The sequence below is a fragment of the Molossus molossus genome, unplaced genomic scaffold, assembly GCF_014108415.1.
Source record: "Molossus molossus isolate mMolMol1 unplaced genomic scaffold, mMolMol1.p scaffold_m16_p_41, whole genome shotgun sequence".
Taxonomy (NCBI): Eukaryota; Metazoa; Chordata; class Mammalia; order Chiroptera; family Molossidae; genus Molossus; species Molossus molossus.
The window spans coordinates 183,888-202,184 of NW_023425379.1; positions in this window are offsets into that span (position 1 = coordinate 183,888).

An 18,297-nucleotide genomic window follows, 5' to 3' on the forward strand; every position below is an offset into this window, starting at 1 on the left:
TATGACTCTGACATTGCAGGTAGGAGAAGGCAGAGGTGAAACATTAAGATAAGGTTATTTAGACTTGGCAATAAAGAATTACACATTGTGCCTGGCAGGTGTGGCTCGGTGGATGGAGCATTGTCCCACGGACTGAGTGGACCTGGTTTGATTCCCCATCAGAGCACCTGCTTGGGTTGCAGGCTTGATCCTCAGTAGGGGGCGTGCAAGAGGCAGCCGATCAATGTTTCTCTCTCATATCAATGTTTCTATCTCTCTTTTCCTTGCTCTATCTAAAAAAATCAATAAAAACATATTAAAAAAAAAAGAATTACATATTGTGAAGGAGGCCACGGTGCTCTCCAAGATCCCTGTTCTCCTCTCCTGTCTTGGTCCACAGCTAAACTTGATTCCCCAGGCATCCCTGCCCTACTTCCTGCCAAGGAAATCTGAGCTGTAGCAACGGACAGTAGTCTCAAACCTGGTGCACAATCATCAGCGTGATCTCTCTCTCTCTCTCTCTCTCTCTCTCTCTCTCTCTCTCTCTCTTTCTCTCTCTCTCTCTCTCTCTCTCTCCTTCTCTCTTACCTGAATTTCAACATCCAGGGAAACTTCAGCACCCATGAGTTGACTATGATAGAACTGTAGACCAACGAGACAGACCAGACTCAGACTCCGAACTGGGTTCAAATTAAGAGAGCTTTATTAGCCGCGTGGCGACTGTCCCATCCTACAGGAGAGAGCAGCCCCAAGCTCAGGGGGTGTGTTGCATATACAGTTGTCTTAGCCCCTGTTAAGGAATTTGGATTAAGGGTATGCGAGCAAGCAAGCACATACAGAAGCAGATATTTGCAGTTAGCTGTTATGCCTGAGGGAACAATCAGTTTCTGTGTACACAGAGCAATGGTTATCTATACAATGCAGTGGTTATCTATTAGTAGATAGTTCTTGCCATTCCCTTAAAATCCAGGGGGCAAGGTCACGTGTTTTTCCTTTACGCTCTGACTCTGTCTACCCGGGACGCCTCACTTCACTTTCATCACAGACCCACATGAACAATGACAGCCAAAACTAACCCTTCATTGTATTAAGTCACTGATATTCTAGGATTGTTTCTTAAAACAGATAGTGTTACTGATCCTGAGTAATATACAAGTATGGAAACAGAGTAAATTCAAAATTGTCCTGCAACATGATTGTTTCCCCAATTAGCCGGCTTGTGTACCAATTACCTTTCCTCAGATCACCACCTTCCATTCACACTCCTAGTGTGGATCTTCATACTACAGTGACAGGGTTCTGTGCATCCAGGGACAAAAGCCAAAGCGCCAGCCTTAAGCTAAGGAATCAGACCACTTCTTTAGTCATTTCTTACAACTCCAGCTGTCTTTTTTTTTTTTTTTTTTTTTTTTTATCCTCACCCGAGGATATTTTTCCATTTTTTGTACAGATAGAGTGGGAGGGAGAGAGAGGAAGGGAGAGAGAGAGAAACATCGACGTGAAGGGACACATCGAGTGACCGCCACCCGCACGACCATCCAGGGCCGGGGACAAACTGCAACCGAAGTACGTGCCCTTAGCGGGAACCGAACCCGGGTCTCTCCGGACCGCAGGCCGATGCTCTAACCGCTGAGCCAAACTGGCCAGGGCAACTCCAGCTGTCTTAACCAGGCAAGGAGTAGAGAAAACACCTTTCTGTTAGTTTATTTATTTGTTTGTTTGTTTGTTTGTTTGTTTGTTTAATCCTCACCTGAGAACATTTTTCCATATTTTGTTCAGATAGAGTGGGAGGGAGAGAGAGAAAAACATCGACGTAAAAGGGACACATCGAGTGGCTGCCACCCCGCATGACCCAACCAGGGCCGGGGACAAACCGCAACCGAGGTAGGTGCCCCTAGCCGGAACCAAACCCAGGCCTCCCTGGACCGTAGGCCAACACTCTAACCGCTGAGCCAAACAGGCCAGGCCGTTCATTCGTTGTAAAGTTCCTCAGTCTGTTAGTTGTAAGTCCAGCAAGCTTCGGGGAGCCACATGACCGGGAAGTCGCATGACCCAGAAATGGATGGCCAGAGGAGAAATCAAAACCTGCCCTGGCCGGTTTGGCTCAGCAGTTAGAGTGTTGACCTGTGGTCCAGAGAGACCCGAGTTGGGTTTCCGCTAGGCGCACGTACCTCGGTTGGGGTTTGTCCCCGTGCGGGTGGCAGCCACTCAATGTGTCCCTTTCACGTCGATGTTTCTCTCTCTCCCCGTCTCTCTTTCTCCCACTCTACCTGAACAAAAAATGGAAAAATGTCCTCGGGTGAGGATTAAAAAAAAACCTAACTCGGGAGGCTCCGCCTTACCCGGATGTGGCTGAGCCGACACTCCTGGTCACGTCCCACCACCCTTCCCAGCCAATCAACATTCGCCACGTTCTAATCTCCCCAGCAGCTAGCCAGTCACCTGCCGCCACACCTAATCACCCCACCCAGGTCCCTATCGTCCCTATAGATCTTCCCTGGGCGAAAGTAGCAACGCGACTTCCCTGGCCCCCGCCACGCGGATCAGTGAACCTCCCCCAGGAAGCTTCAATAAAACTTTTGCCTGCCTTTGCGGCTTCGTTTCTCTTTCTTCCTCGGTGAGATACCTTACATTTGTGGTAGTCCTTGCAATGTCACACACATTTCCCACCTTTGCAATAATGTCCAGTCTGAGAGGCATCTTGATATTTTAACATCTCCTAGTCCTGCATGACTGGCAAGATTTTCACCAAGAAATGTGGGCAGAGATTAGAATCACTGAGCATAGCTGGGGTTCAGACAACCTGAAAGCAAATCCCTAGCCTTGATTCCATCACTCACTGGCTGTACGACTTTGGGTCAAGTCTTTTCATCTCTCTAAGTCTGTTTCCTGAAAACTAGGGATAATAATAGTGCCTGTCTCAGTGTCATGCTGTGATGATATGACTAAATTTTCTGGTCCACCCAGGCTTCCTTTTCCCATTCTTAGCTGCTAACATACTACAGCCCAGCCCCAGAATTGGATTTTGTAATCCCCTCCCACACACACTCCAGACTGTGTAAATTACATCTCTGACTGCAGCCATTAAAATACAGAATTGATCATAAAATAAACAAAAAATGAAATAAAATTAGAATTCAACCATTTTGCACTCAAAGAAATGGTGAGAGGGGCGAATTAGATTTCAACAGAAAAACTGGGACAAGCCTGGCAAATTCTAGAAGGTCACCTGCCCTGCCCACACTACACAGCTGCCCAGTCTGGGAAAACAGCCAGCTCAGGAGTGAGGCAGGGCCTACAGGCCTCAGCCCCAGCGACTCTCAAGTATCTTTGAATGATTCGTGGGTTAAGGTGTCTGCTTTAACCCATGAAAGTTAAAGCAGAGAAGTTCGAGCAGGAAGCCAGCTTTTGGCTGGAGTTCTCTAGCAGGTAAAAATCAAAAGAAAGTCTATTATTGGCTACTGGTAACATCTCAGACAATGTCACAAAGAAGGAATAGATAAAATATATTTTTTAAGAGAAAGAAAAAAACTGTTTCAGAAAAGAAGTGTACTTTCTTCTCGACTTAGATTCAAGGAAGACAAGAAAGATGAAGAAAATACCCAAAAGTATGGTTCTGAGACAGACAGGCAAACAATCCAGTTATGAAATATATCTGTGAGGGTCCAGAAAGAGTCACCCCAAGATGTGCCTCTATGGTATGCAGATTGTTTTGAGCTAAAGGCAACTTTAGCCACAGGCTCAAAAGAAACTTAACTGCCTAGAAGAATTTTAATTAGAGGTCTTGCCCATCAGAGATGATCAGAGATAACCTATATGGCTGGCAAACTTTTGTTTACTAAACATCTGCTCCTATCACCCTGCAATGACCCTTTGAAGCCCCCACAGTGCATGACCTCACCCCTAGCTCAAGATGTGTGATATCCCTTCATCCCCCTTTCTATCTCTGAACCTCTTCTGCATATGGGGTCTCTGACTCTCTCATGTATGGGGAGTCCCCATACATATGTGCATATTAAATTTGGTTATTTTCTCTTGCTAATCTCTCTCATATCTGTTTGATTATTAGACCAGCCAGAAGAACCTTGAGGGGAGAGGAAAGTTTGTTCCTCTTCCACATGTCCTTATGTTAGACAGGGGACTTGCTTATACTTTTAGGTGATAGATGCTGAAATTAGGTGCCTTGGTTAAGAGGGAACCCCTCCCCCCAAGGCAAAATGCAGGTGCATTACAAGTTGTTTACATCAGAGTTTGGGGTCTACAAGGAAATATCATAAAGTCAGGAAGGCCACCCTAAGGAGGGCAAGACTGGGTATCACAGGTAGGATCAAGAGTTTTGGGTGCTAGGTGAAGCTGAGAGCAGAATCATGCTTTTGCTGTCAGCCTGGATCACTGTCCTTGCACCTTGAACCCCTCACTGATGCCAGGCTGGGTTAGCAGGTAACTTGTAAAGGTCCTTCCACCCCCCACCCACCCCAGGTAAAATCAGAAAATGGGTGAATGTTCGCAGTACCTCCAACTCAGCCCGGCTTTCTGCAAGGCAGGACAGGAAGTCAACATTTAGAGGGATCTGGAGAGTAGTTAGAGGAGAAGGAATGTCAAAGGGGCTGAGAAGGAACAGACAAAACAAGGAAAAAAGTCAAAACTGAGAAGCAGACAGAAGAAAGCATGAAGACAGAGGGTAAGCCAACGCACCTGTTATAACCCAGTAATTCTCCATCAGGAGATGCCAGACGGGGCAATGAGACATTCAAGTCTGGGGTCTAGTAAATGTTAAGAAATATAAAATAAACAACTGTGCAGCTGCTAACCGCTGATATCCGCTTCTGTACACGTAGCTTGCTTGCTCTGCTAAACTCTTGAGTAACCCCTGTCCTATATAAGCAACCCTCCCCCTGAGCTCGGGGCTGCAGTTATCCTCTGTGTGGGTTGGCTGCAGTCACTGCGCAGGTAATAAAGCTCCTAATATTCAAAATTACTTTGTGTCCGAGTGAGGTTGATTCTCCTGGGTTACAACAGCACCTTCTTCAGCTGCAGATCCAGGAGAGACTGACAGTATCCGTGTGATCTGTTCATGTGGATCAGAGGTGCCTTAGGTGCTTTGGTAGATTGTGGGGTCAAATGAGATTGGAGTGTTCTGAAGGACAAATAGGTGAGGAAGTAGAAACAGCTCTTAAGAGATGCTCTCTCTTTCAAAGACCAAAAAAATGGGGATGATCAGAGGAGGCTAGATTAGATCCAGAGAGGAATTGCATTTATTTTGTCTTGGTTTACTTGATTTTAATTTTACTTGTTTGTTTGTTTGTTTGTTTGTTTGTTTATTTATTGTTGGTATGTGCCCCTAGCAGGAACCGAACCCGGGACTCTCTGGTCCACAGGCCAACACTCCAAACTCTGAGCCAAACTAACCAGGGCTTGTTTATTTATTTATTTTATTAATTAATTTATTTTTGTTACAGACATTTCTTCTTTTTTCCTCACTGACACCCTCCTCCCAATCCCATCCCCCGCCCCAGCATTGTGGTCTATGTCCAGTGGTTATGCTTATATGCATACAAGTCCTTTGGCTTATGTTTCCCCTCTCCTTCCCATCCCCCCTCCTCTGAGGTTTGTCAGTCTGAACCCTGAACCCTACTTCTATGTGTCTGGGTCTTTTTTGTTCATCAGCTTATTTTGTTCATTATATTCCACAAATAAGTGATTTCATGTGGTATTTGTCTTTCTCTGATTGGTTTAATTTGCTCCAGGTGCCTCCATGTTGTCTCAAAAGATAAGAGATCTTTCTTTCTTATAGCTGCATAGTATTCCATGGTATAGATGTACCATAGCTTTTTTATCCACTCATCTATTGATGGACACTTGGGCTGTTTTCAGATCTTAGCAATTGTAAACAGTGCTGCTGTTTTAATTTTCAAAGATGGCATATCAATTGGGTTTTCAAGCTGAGTAGAAAGGTTGAAGATGTCACAGAAGGAGAGCATAGCTGAGACTGTTCTTGTCCTCCAGTAGCCATTCCCTCATAGCCTGTGGTGGTTGAACCTTTGCATTTTAGCTGAGTAAACTGCTTCCTGGAACAACAACTGCATTTCTCCATTTCCCTGGCAGCTGATTAAAATAATGCGACCAAGTTCCAAGTAATGGAAATAAAGGTAAAAATGCGTGTGACGTCCAGGAAGTATCCTTAGCCAGGAGGGGCTGCCTTTCTCCCGCCCGTGTCTTCTTTCTGCTGGCTGACATGTAGGTGTTTCAGCTGGAGCATAAGCCCCGTGAAGGAAGAAGCCACATTCTGAGGATGGTGTGCAAAATAAAAGGAGCCTGAGTCCCTGGGGATCATAGTGCTATTTTACAAGTCCTGGATGGGCTATGTCTCTGTGAGGGGAGGAGTAAGTGTTGACCTGATTTAAAGCCGCTGTTATTTTCAGTTTCCACTCATAGCAGAACTTAATGTTAAGTATGAGAGGAAGATGTGACTCAGTAAGATCCCTGAGCAGAATGAGTAGGATGGGGTAAAGAGCAATGTAAAACTATTAGCCTTTGGTAGAAGGAGGAATGCTTCCTCTCCTCCAAACTGGACTCTACCACTGCGAGCTGTGTGATCTTAGGCAAATTACTGAACCTCTCCGCACCTGAGTTTCATCATCTGTAAAATAGTGTAAGAGTAGATGTACATAGTATGGAGCTATAGAAGTGTTTACTGCGGCTGTAAGGATGTAACAGAAAAGAAAAGGGAGGGGATGGCTACAAAAGCAAGAAGCCTTTTAATTTGTTGTAACAAAGACAAGGGTGTTTCTGTCTAATGGATCCTAAATTATCTGTAATACATAGAAAGGAGTTCAGTTTTAATTACCAATGTGAGACATTTTCTATCTACAAGTGACCAGAATCTATGGGATCTGCTTGAGCCATGATGGGTGGGGCAGTGTGAAACGGGCACTGGATACAGAGTGTGGGAAGGCTGTGGCTGGAAAGAAACTTGGGGCCTGTCACCTCTGCAGTGAGTTCAGTTCATTCAGTAAATCCATTACATGTGTAGTTACAGGCAGCTGTACAAACAAAACAAAACCAAACAAAAAACAAAGGGAAAATGATACATTGTTTTTTTCACTTAGCAAAGTATCTCTTCATATCAAATTGGAGAAAGTCAACTTCTGGGTGGTCCAGGGAGCCACTCAGTCACAGGGCTCCCAGAGGCATAGGAGGATCTGGGCACACCAGCCTCACATGGCTCCTCAGTTCTGCCTGGCAATTGTTCTGCTTTTCTCTAGTCAGCTTGCTCCATCTTGTTCTACAATATCTAACTGTCCCATAACTTTGCAGATCTTCTCATATCTCTGATCCCTCTGTCCCCACACCACCCAGTCTCATTTAAGGATTTTGCCTTTTATTACATAGAAAGGAGTATCTCTGTACTACTACTGTACAGCTGCCTGTAGCTACACACGTAATGGATTTACTGAATGAACTGAACTCAGTGCGGAGGTGACAGGCCCCAAGTTTCTTTCCAGCCGCAGCCTTCCCACACTCTGTATCCAGTGCCCTTTTCACACCGCCCCACCCATCATGGCTCAAGCAGATCCCATAGATTCTGGTCACTTGTAGATAGAAAATGTCTCACATTGGTAATTAAAACTGAACTCCTTTCTATGTATTAACATAATTCAGTCTTGCCTAAATCAAAATATAAAACATTTCCAATTCAAAATTCCCCCTACTCATCTTGCATTTCCAGCTCAGGCCAGTGCTGTGGCTTTGGAGCTTGTGATAATGAAAGCGGACATGGACAGTTCTTTCATTTTCCATCTACCTCCTTCACCTCCTGCAGCTGGCTCCTCCAGAGACCCCGCCAGGTGTTTCTATGTGTAACACTATCTTGTTGCAACTGAGCACTTGACACCCAGTCAGGGGTGGAGAACCTTTTTTCTACCAAGGGCCATTTGGATATTTATACCATCATTTGAGGGCCATAAAAAATTATCAACTTAAAAACTAGCTTGGTGAGGGATGTGGCGTTAGCTGGTATTGATTTCACGGGCCCTATACAGCCTGCATGGAGGTGTCAGAATTTGGCTATCTCCTGGGGACATTTGTGGATTTCAGAGGCCTGGTAGGGCTCTCAACACTGTGCGGTTTCTGACCTGCGAGATGGAGAAAGAAGTATGCATCCTCCTGCTGATCTCCTGAGACCCCACCTCCTCAGTTCCTCTCCAATGGCGCATATTCTAGTCTCACTGTCAGCACCCAGTAGCTCTGCGGACAAGGTTCCTTCTCATTCAGCTCTCCTCTGCAGCGCCCACTTGACTCTGTCACATCAAGCTATCAGCATGCAAACTGCCCCATGCTGCCTTCTCTGCATGCTCTACCATTGAGGGCTGCTCCAACCAGCCTCCCCACTTTCCACAAGTGGAAAGGAGGCAGCAGACTGCCACATGTCAAGCTCTTCCAAGAACTCTTCATCACCCTTTGTTCTGGTATGTGCACTAGGTATACGTGTCTGCAACTCCCCAAGCCTTTCTCCACAAGAAACATACCAGATTCCCAGTTACTGAGTGATTTTCTCAGCACCATCCCCCCCACAGCACACACATATACAATCACATGCAAACTTAGAAAACCATAGCACTTGCCCCCGTGCTTTAAGTCTCATCGACTTTTTAGACTTGACTTATATAGACTGAAGGTGAATGTTAGGGTGAGGATCAAAGGATCTGTCCAAAGTTTAAGTAATCCTTTGGGGTGTGTATCATCTAAGAAGAGAGCTTTTGTCAAAATGTTGAGATATCAGAAGTCCCACTCACCAGTCTGTTACACACACACACACACTCACACACACACACTTATGGCAGAAACATTCTGAAAACACACAAAGGAGGAGTCATGGTTTTCTCCAAAGAAAAGGGCTCAGGAATCTGGGGTAAGAAGGAAGCATTCTCCTGAAAAAACTTTTTTTTTTCTTTTATTGTTTTTCCCTGGCCGGTTTGGCTCAGCAGTTAGAGCATCAGTCTGCAGACCAAAGGGTCATAGGTTTGATTTCTGGACAAGGGCACATACCTGGGTTGCAGGTTGGATCCCCAGTCCTTGTGGGAGTCATGCAGGAGGCAACCAATTGATGTGTCTCTCACATCGATGTTTCTCTCTCTCTTTCTCCCTTCCACTCTATCTAAAAAGCAATGGAAAAATATTCTTGGGTGAGGATTTTTTTTTAATTGTTTTAACATGTGCATATATTATTTTTTCAGTTTCAAGAAAAATGGGCTTTTAAAGAAATGAAAGCTTTCCTATTCTCTCTTCCATCTCCAAGATGGTTTTGTTACATTGGTGTAACAAACAAGGTGGGTGGCATTACACAAAGCCAAGCAATGCCTTTCTTTTCTTTTTATCCTCACCTGAGGACTTTTTTTTTTTCCCCCATTTTTTTGTTCAGATAGAGTGGGAGGGAGAGAGAGAGAGAGAAACATCGACGTGAAAGGGACACATCGAGTGGCTGCCACCCGCACGACCAACCAGGGCCAGGGACAAACTGCAACCGAGGTACGCGCCCTTAGCGGGAACCGCACCCAGATCTCTCTGGACCACAGGCTGACGCTCTAACCACTGAGCCAAACTGGCCAGGGCAGTAATGCCTTTCTTAAAGCAACTTAGACAAGTTGATTTCAAGCAAGAGTGAAAGTTTATTTCAAACTTCCCTTCAAGGGAGCTAAGTTTACAGGAGACACAGTTGAAAACATTTCTTTGAGGGAAGCAGGTTTTACTGGGAGGGAAAAGGGGTGTATAGGTAAAATTGTTAAATGAGATACAAGAAAAATATGGCTGGTTCAAGGTCAATAGGCTCCACTACAAGACTAACGGTCAGCAAAAGGGGTTACGTCTAACTTTCCAAAAGGGCTGTTAATCAGATCAAACAACAAAGTTCTTTTCCACTTAGCCTATAAGGGTTGTTTATTATCATCAGTACAATAGCATATGAGTTCACCTTTTCTCAGGTTTGAGGTTTTTTTTCTGTTTCTAACAGTTGGATTCCCAGTCTTACCTGTCAATAATGTTGCTTTTTTTTCTCCTTATATTCTTCCCATTGCCCTCATCTCTACTGCCAGGTTCTCCTCCAGAACCCTGCCTGGACCCCATTCCTTTCTCTCTGAACAAATAGGCCGGGAGCCTTTACTGCGCCCAGGCACCATGCCAGGAAGTGCGGGTGCAATGGTGCAGCGGAAGGTCTCCGCCCCATCACTCTGGGTTTAATGGGAAAGACGTTGAGTAGTTGTCTCCTGAAGGGCATGTTGCGGGTTGAGCCGGGGAAGTCCCAGGGTGAGGTGGCCAAGCTAAAACTTGAAGGATGAGAACTTGGGCAGACCGGGAGGAGGCAGCACGCCCGAGACCTTCGTGATCTCCTTTACTAGCTGACAGAGATCGTGGGGACTTTGAAATCCTCCCATCTCCTGTCCTCTTCCTCCTGCCCCTCACAGGAATCGGAAGCGTGGGGGAAAGGTAGTGCTGTAATGTATAGAAGGTCACGGGGGAGGTATCTAGGCCCCAGGCCTGTAACTTTTTTTGTTGTTGTTGTTGTCAATCCTCACCCAAGGATATTTTCTCCATTGATATTTAGAGAGAGGGGAAGGAAGGAAGGGAGAGAGAAACATTAGTGTGAGAGAGACAGGTCAGTTGGCCACCTCCCACCCGACACCCCCCCCCAACACCCCTCCCCCCCCTCCTGTGACCGGGAATCAAACCCCTGAAGCTTCCCTGCCTGGGCCAATGCTCTAACTACTAAGCCTACAAGGGGCAGGGCCAGGCCTGTAATTTCTTTATGAAAGGTTCTTTAGCCAGCCCTGTTCATCGTTTTGTGCATCTGGGTTAACACACCTTTGAAATGCCAGAATGATGCTCCCGGAAGGCACAACCTCCCTCAAGAGAGCATTTATCTATCCTGTAATCAAATCCCCACCTTGCTCTCTCCCACCTTCATGCAATCCTACTTACCTCTTTCTTACCTGGACAGCAGTACACTCGTTTCCAATAAAGTAAATAAATAAATAGAAATTAAAAAGAATTGTCTGGCTGGTTTGGCTCGTGGTTAGAGTGTCAGCTCACAGACCAAAGAGTCACAGGTTTGATTCAGACAAGGGCAGGTACCTCAGTTCCTCAGTTGCACTTCGTCCCCAGACCTGGTCGGGGGTTGTGTGGAAGGCAACCAGTTGATGCATCTCTTTCACACATGGATGTCCACCACCCCCCCAACCCCCGGTCTGGAGATAAATGAAAAAATATTCCTTTTTTTTTTTAATCCTCACTCAAGGACATTTTTCCATATTTTGTTCAGATAGAGTGGGAGGGAGAGAGAGAGAGAGAGAGAGAAACATCGACGTGAAAGGGACACATCCAGTGGTTGCCACCCACACGACCCAACTAGGGCTGGGGACAAAATGCAACCGAGGCACATGCCCTTAGCGGGAACTGAACCCGGGTCTCTCTGGACCGCAGGTCGACACTCTAACCGCTGAGCCAAACTGGCCAGGGCTGGAAAAATATTCTTGAGTGTGGATTTAAAAAAAAAAAATAGCCCTGGCCAGTTTGGCTCAGCAGTTGGATCATCGACCTGTGGACCAGAGAGTCCTGGGTTTGGTTCCCACTAGGGGCATGTACATAAATAAATAAATACATACATACATACATACATACATACATACAGGAACAGGTAGAAGTATACTAGTTTCAGCCTCCGAGGAAGCTCTGTCCGGCTTCTTGCCCCAGCCTAAAACGTGCACATGTGCTCCATCTGCTTAGCTCCTAAGCCAGAAACCCTAGTGTCTTTAGTGTTAGCTCCTAACTTCCATATTACTGCCCTAAGCCTCTCATTCCAAGAAACCAAAACCCATCACTCCAGTCAGGAGGAACGGAATGATGGAACTACCCTAACCCACCCAAAACTGCAAATGGTTGCTCTACAAGAAAAACAAGTTTCAGGAGACCCCAGCCCCCAACCAATAAAGAACTTGGGAGACCCCAGGCCCGACCAATCAAAGACAATCCCCCCCCAGCCCTAAATTTAAAAATCCTTAGTCTGTACAAGCTGGTTGCTACTCTCTCCTTGGAGGTAGTCCGGCAGGCTGATTCCCAATAAACCTGCACTTCTGGAGACCCTGCACCACCTCGTTCCACCTCGTTCTTACATTTAACTCAAGTGCTTACTTTTCCACTCCTTTATCTGTGGAGCTGGGTGGCTACTTGGAAGGAATTAAGAACCATCTCCCAAAGAGCTGGCATAAGAAACGTCCAAACCCGTAGAGAAATTTTGGGAGTTTATTAGAGCCAAATTGACGACGTGCCAGGAAACAATATCTCCAAGGCTTCAGAGAATAACAGTTTGGCAGCTTCTTTTTAGGCATTTGAAATGAAGGAAGATTATACAGAGGTGGAGAAAGCAAGACGGAGATTGGATTACAGGATCATTTGGGGTGACGATGGTTTATTTCAAAGGTGTTAACCTACATGCATAAAAACAAAAGAGAGGGCTAAGGCAAAGATAAACCTTTTATTAAAGAAGTTGTATACCTGGGCTGTGACTACCAACCACGACCTATACAGTCTGAAATGTAGGCTTACATCACCCTATGAGGTTACTTTCCATAGAACCCCTTTTTCATCCACAGTAGCATCCAGTCGGTTGTGTTGAGGCTGCTTTGCTTTCCTAATATCTCTTCTATCTATTCCCCCTGCTGAATGCCCCTTTCAATCCCACGTTTCAGAATTCATCATCTCTAATTTCACCTATCACCATTTTCAGCAGCTGACCTCCCTGGCCCATCCTCACTGAAGCTCCCTAGCTTTGAAAGGGGGGGGGGGAGAATAATAGAATAATAGAGAACTGATTATAGCAGGGTACTGGCCATAGTTATAAGAAATGTTAAACCTTCTTGCTCTGTCAATCATGATTGTTTTGTTCTGATTAATGAAAGCCCATTCTGACCTGGCTGGGAGTTGTACGCCCTGGGAGTTTACCTCAGGAATGCTGTCCATTCTTCTTAGCTGAGGATAAGGGAAAACTGCTCAACACCATGGAAAGACTAACAACCCTGGAGCCCTCAGCCCGAATTACCCCCCCGAACCCCACCTGTAATCTATAACCATTTTGTTTTACCCATGGTTATTCCTCACGGCTGTAATCTGTAACCGTTTGCCCATTGTTATTCCTTTTTTGCCTACCAGCCCTTCCTTACAGAACCACCCAGTCAATATAAGATAAGGGACAGGCCAGTCAAGGGAGCAGAATGCAGATTTTTCAGGGATGACCCACTGTTCTCCCATACTGCTGGTAATATTGAAATAAATGCTCATGTAGTAGTCAACCTTGTCTCTGTTTAATGGACTCAAGTAGTGACAGGTAGCCTGGACCCATTAATTGTCTGGTTTCAGCTTAGTAAAACAAACTCCATAAAAATTCTTTAATGACTCAGTTGTCCAGATTATAACTAAACTGGGATTTGGTCCCTGCCTACCCACCTCCCCTGCATCTTCTCCCAAAACCACCCTTAATCTAAACTTTTGAATATTTCCCCTTGTTGCATAGTGTTTTCTGCATTGGTCCTTTTATGGTAGGCAGTTAAGCAGACATGGGTAGAGCAAGGGAGATGGACCAGGTACAGAAGGTCACCAGGATGGAAAGCTCAGGATGTCTAACAACGAACAGTTGCAGAGAGGGATCTTGTCCCCAGGGTGACCTTTTCTCCCCTAGTCATGGGGTTTGGACTCCCTGATCTTGCATATCACTGGTCATTTCATTTAAACCCCCTCACCTTTCCTCCCTAGAGACAACATCTAGGCCTCAGTTGTATTTCAGCTCCAGGCCCAGAAAAGCAGCAAAACCAGACAAGCAACACCACGGCTGACCTCAAAAGCAGCTGCATTGGATAATGACCCCTGCCCTGGTGCTGACCAATGAATCAGTGGAGACCATGATTTGAAAGCTGCTGAACATTTTATTAAGATCTTCCCCTAGGACCTCCCCTAAAAACTCCACCCTTAAAACCCTTAGGATGGAGGATCCAGCAGCTCTCCTCCCAGGAACATGCCTTTTCCTTTATCCTCCCTCTTCCTCTCCCTTTAGGCACATCACCTTTACCTTCCTCACTTCTAAGCTCCAAACACCCTTCCTTTACCTCTATAACTTGTTTCCTAAGCCCATTTCTTCTATGAATTACTTCTTCTACCTCTGTGATTTTCCAAATAAATGTTCTTTTATAGGTAGAGTCTAGGCTCTGAATTCTTTCCTAGCCAGAACTCAAGTACCAAGGTTGCTGAACCCAGGTCAGTCTGAACCCCACGGGTCTAACACCTGGTGCAGTTCCTGCCTCCAAAACATTTGCTTATATCTCACTTCTAATTTATTCAACCATCCTTATTGAGCCATTACCAGGCTTTGTGGTAAATACTGGGGGTATTTTGGGGAACAAAACCAGAACTTGTCCCTGTCCCCATGAAGGTTACAGTCTATTGGAGGAAGCAGGCATGAATCAAGTATGCACACAAATAAATTATAACTGTAAATAGAAATATGATAAAGGGAAAAGGATGAGGAGAGAAGGAGAGGAGCAGAGAAAAGAAAAAAAAGAATTAAAGAGATCAAAGAAAGTATCCTCAAGGAAATCACGATTGACCTGAAAAACAAGTAGAAGCTAATTAAGTAAAAAGAGAAACGATAATCTTTTATTTATTTATTTATTTTATTGATTTTTGTTTGTTTGTTTTTAATCCTCACCCGAGGACATTTTTGTTCAGATAGAGCGGGAGGGAGAGAGAGAGAGAGAGAGAGAGAAACATAGATGTGAAGGGACACATCGAGTGGCTGCCACCCGCACAACCAACCAGGGCCGGGGACAAACTGCAACCGAGGTACATGCCCCTAGCGGGAACCGAACCCGGGTCTCTCTGTACCGCAGGCCGACGCTCTAACCGCTGAGCCAAACCTGCCAGGGCTTGATTTATTTTTGTTATAGGTGTTTCTCCTTTTTTTTCCCCATTGACACCCTCCTCCCCAGCTTTGTTGCACATGTCCATCAGTTATGCATACATGCATGTTAGTTCTGTTTCTTTCTTCCCTTACCCACACCCCTCCTCTGAGGGTTGTCAGTTTGTACCTTACTTCCACATCTCTGGGTCTACCCTGTTCCTCAGACTGTTATGGAAGATCTTTTTAGGTTGTAGGAACAGTATGTGCAAAGGCCCTGAAAAAGCTGGAAGCATGTTGTATAAATTCTGAAAGGTTAGTGCATCACAAGCATTGGGACATAAAGGGAAACCTCTTCCCAATCTTGTTCTCCAGGCAAATACTAACTTATTTTTCAAGACTAGAAAACTTTTCTTATCCACATCAATCCTTACTTCCTAATCAGTAGGAATCAACCACTTTTTCCTTTGACCCCTACAGTACCAAGTAAACAGATCACCAAAGCCCTTTATGTCAGGTCTGTGCCTTCATGTCTGTTTCTTCCCACAGGTCCATGAGGGAGGATCTGAAGGAGGTGCAGTGTCTGAATAGGGCTCTGTGGGTCCTGGTCCCTAGTACAACACTTGGTTTAGAGTAGACTTCTAAAAGTGTTCATCACAGGAATGGCTGGCTGAGTGAGTGAATGAATGGATGAACGAATGAATGAATGACATTAATAATAAATGTATCCATTCCTTTGAAGATTGAGACTAATCTCTTTAATGTAATCCTCTTAATCTGGCCTTGCCAGTCTCTCTAGTTTCAGCTCTCAGCACTCAACCCCTGACTTCCCCATGGCTCCTGTCCTACTGTCTCTCTCTCAGTTCCTGAGCCAGCCCAGCCCTTCTGGCCAGAGGACTGCAAGCAGTCCCCTCTGCTGGGGCATTGGTCTTTCTGCACCTAGGCCCTCCTCTGGCCTCAGTGCAGACATAAATCACTTCCTCGAAGCCTGCACTACGGCTTTCACTGCCGGGGGACCAGCCTCCTCTCTGCTCCCACAGCTCCACACTTTCTTATCAGACTGGTTAGAATTGCTCAGTTACTAGTATAACAATATAGAGAAATTTATAAAGTATATATCTTTTTTTAGAGCCAGAATTTCTTCCTCTCCCTTCAGAAGAGAATTGGTTTTATTGGATGAATCTTGGAGCATTGAACCCGTACACTGAATGGTCACCGGTTCCATTCCCAGTCAGGGCACATGCGTAGGTTGTGAGTTCTGACACTCAGAGGCAACTGACCAGTGTTTCTCTCGCACATCAGTGTTTCTCTCTCTCTCTCTCTCTCCCCCCCCACCCCCTTCCTCTCTTTACAATTTAATAAATAGTCCTGGCCAGTTTGGCTCAGTGGTAGAGCATTGGCCCACAGACCAATGAGTGGCGGGTTCGAGTCCAGTCAAGGGCAGGTACCATGGTTGCGTTTGGTCCCTGGCCCTGGTTGGGGTCGTGCGGGAGGCAACCAGTCAATATTGTCCCTCTCACATTAATATTTTTCTCTCTCTCCCTCCTACTCTATCTGAAGATAAATAGAAAAATATCTTCGGGTAAAGATTTTAAAAAATTCAATAAATATATTTTTTAAAAAAGAGTGAATCCTTTAATGAGAAGTTTGGTAGGTCCTCCAAAGGCTGCTCGAATAACAATAGATGACTACAGGGCTTTTTTAGGGAGGCAGAATTCAGTGAAGTGTGTGTGTGTGTGTGTGTGTTTTGAATGAATGAATGTATGATTGTCTGGCAATAAAAGGAACTAAGTGTCTGTCTGTTAAATAAATGCTCCCTACATTTCCCACTGAGGGGCAAAATTAGGATTTTTCAAGGTTTCCTACGTTCTTTCCTTTGGCCTTCACCTCATTGCAACCAGAGTCCCTGTCCTCTAACAATGGACACTGTGAACAGGGCAGGCGAAGACTGTAAGAGCTGGGAACTGGAGCTCATTAAATTAACAAAAGTCAATACATCTGGAAGCTGCAACTTCCTCTGCATTATCTATTGCTCTGAGTTCTCTTTTTCTCATTGAATCCTCACACCATGTACTATTATTATCTCCATGTCACACAGGAAGAAACTGAATCCCAGAAAGTGACACGTCCAGGGTCCCACGACTTGTGGTAGAGCCAGGATTCCAACCCAGGATCCTGAAACCAAAGCCCACTCCCCTCACCGTTGCCTCTGCCACTCAGGGTTCTGTAGACATTGTGTCAGAATTGCCTGTCAGAAAATACTATTTCTTCAGGCCCTGTGCCTCAGTCTCAAGATGCTTTGCTCTCTAGTACTTCCTAAAAGTCCACAAGAGGGAGACCTTTCCCCATCAGTTCTCAGCTGCTGACTGGAGTTGTGGATTTAATTCACAGTTTTGTAGGTTACTATAGGTGACTGTTGCTTGGTTTTGCAGCAGTAAAGTTACATGGGGGACAATGTCAAGGTGGTGCTCATAGAAAAAGGACCCATGGAACCACCGCATTTACCATGACCTGGGTAATGGACATAGTCAGTAGGCGGAGATGAGTCATCAGTAAGCCAGTCCCACTTGGCTTCCATACAAAATAGACCAGCTGCTTCATCTGCGGTGTTCTGCTTGACATTTAGAGGGATTGCTGTACAGTCCGGGGTAAATAAATCTGGCAATGCGATTGTTCCATAGTGAGCTGTGGGTTCTGTGTCAACCCAAATATGCTCTTCCATTCTGTGTAGCATTTAAAAGCAAAGATATTGCCTGCAAAGTATTCACCTTCACAACCCATTTCAGTAAAGTTCTTCAAGGAATTTGATGATGTTGATCTTCAAAAAAAACTCAATTCACATTATACCCCCTGGTTTTTGTGTGGTTTTTTTTTTTTGTTTTTTTTTTTTTCATCCTCACCGAAGGACATTTTTTGATGTTTTGTTTAGATAGAGTGGGAGGGGGAGAGAGAGGAGAGACATCGACGTGAAAAGGACACATCAAGTAGTTGCCACCCACACAACCCAACCAGGGCCTGCAACTGAGGTATGTGCCCTTAGCAGGAACCGAACCCGGGTCTCTCGGGACCACAGGCCGATGCTCTAACCGCTGAGCCAAACCGGCCAGGGCTGTGTTTTGTTTTTACTTTTTATTGGTTGATTTTTTTTTTTTTTTAATTAGAGAGAGAGAGGAAGAGAGAGAGAGGAAGAGATGCATGGATTTGTTGTTCCACTTATTTATGCATCACTGGTTGCTTTTTGTATGTGCCCTGACTATGGATCAAACCCCAAACCTAGATGTATCAGGATAATGCTCTAACCAACTTAGCTACCCGACCAGGGCAGGAACTTAACATTTTGTAAATAGTAATTCCAGGCCCCAATGTAGACCAGGAACCTA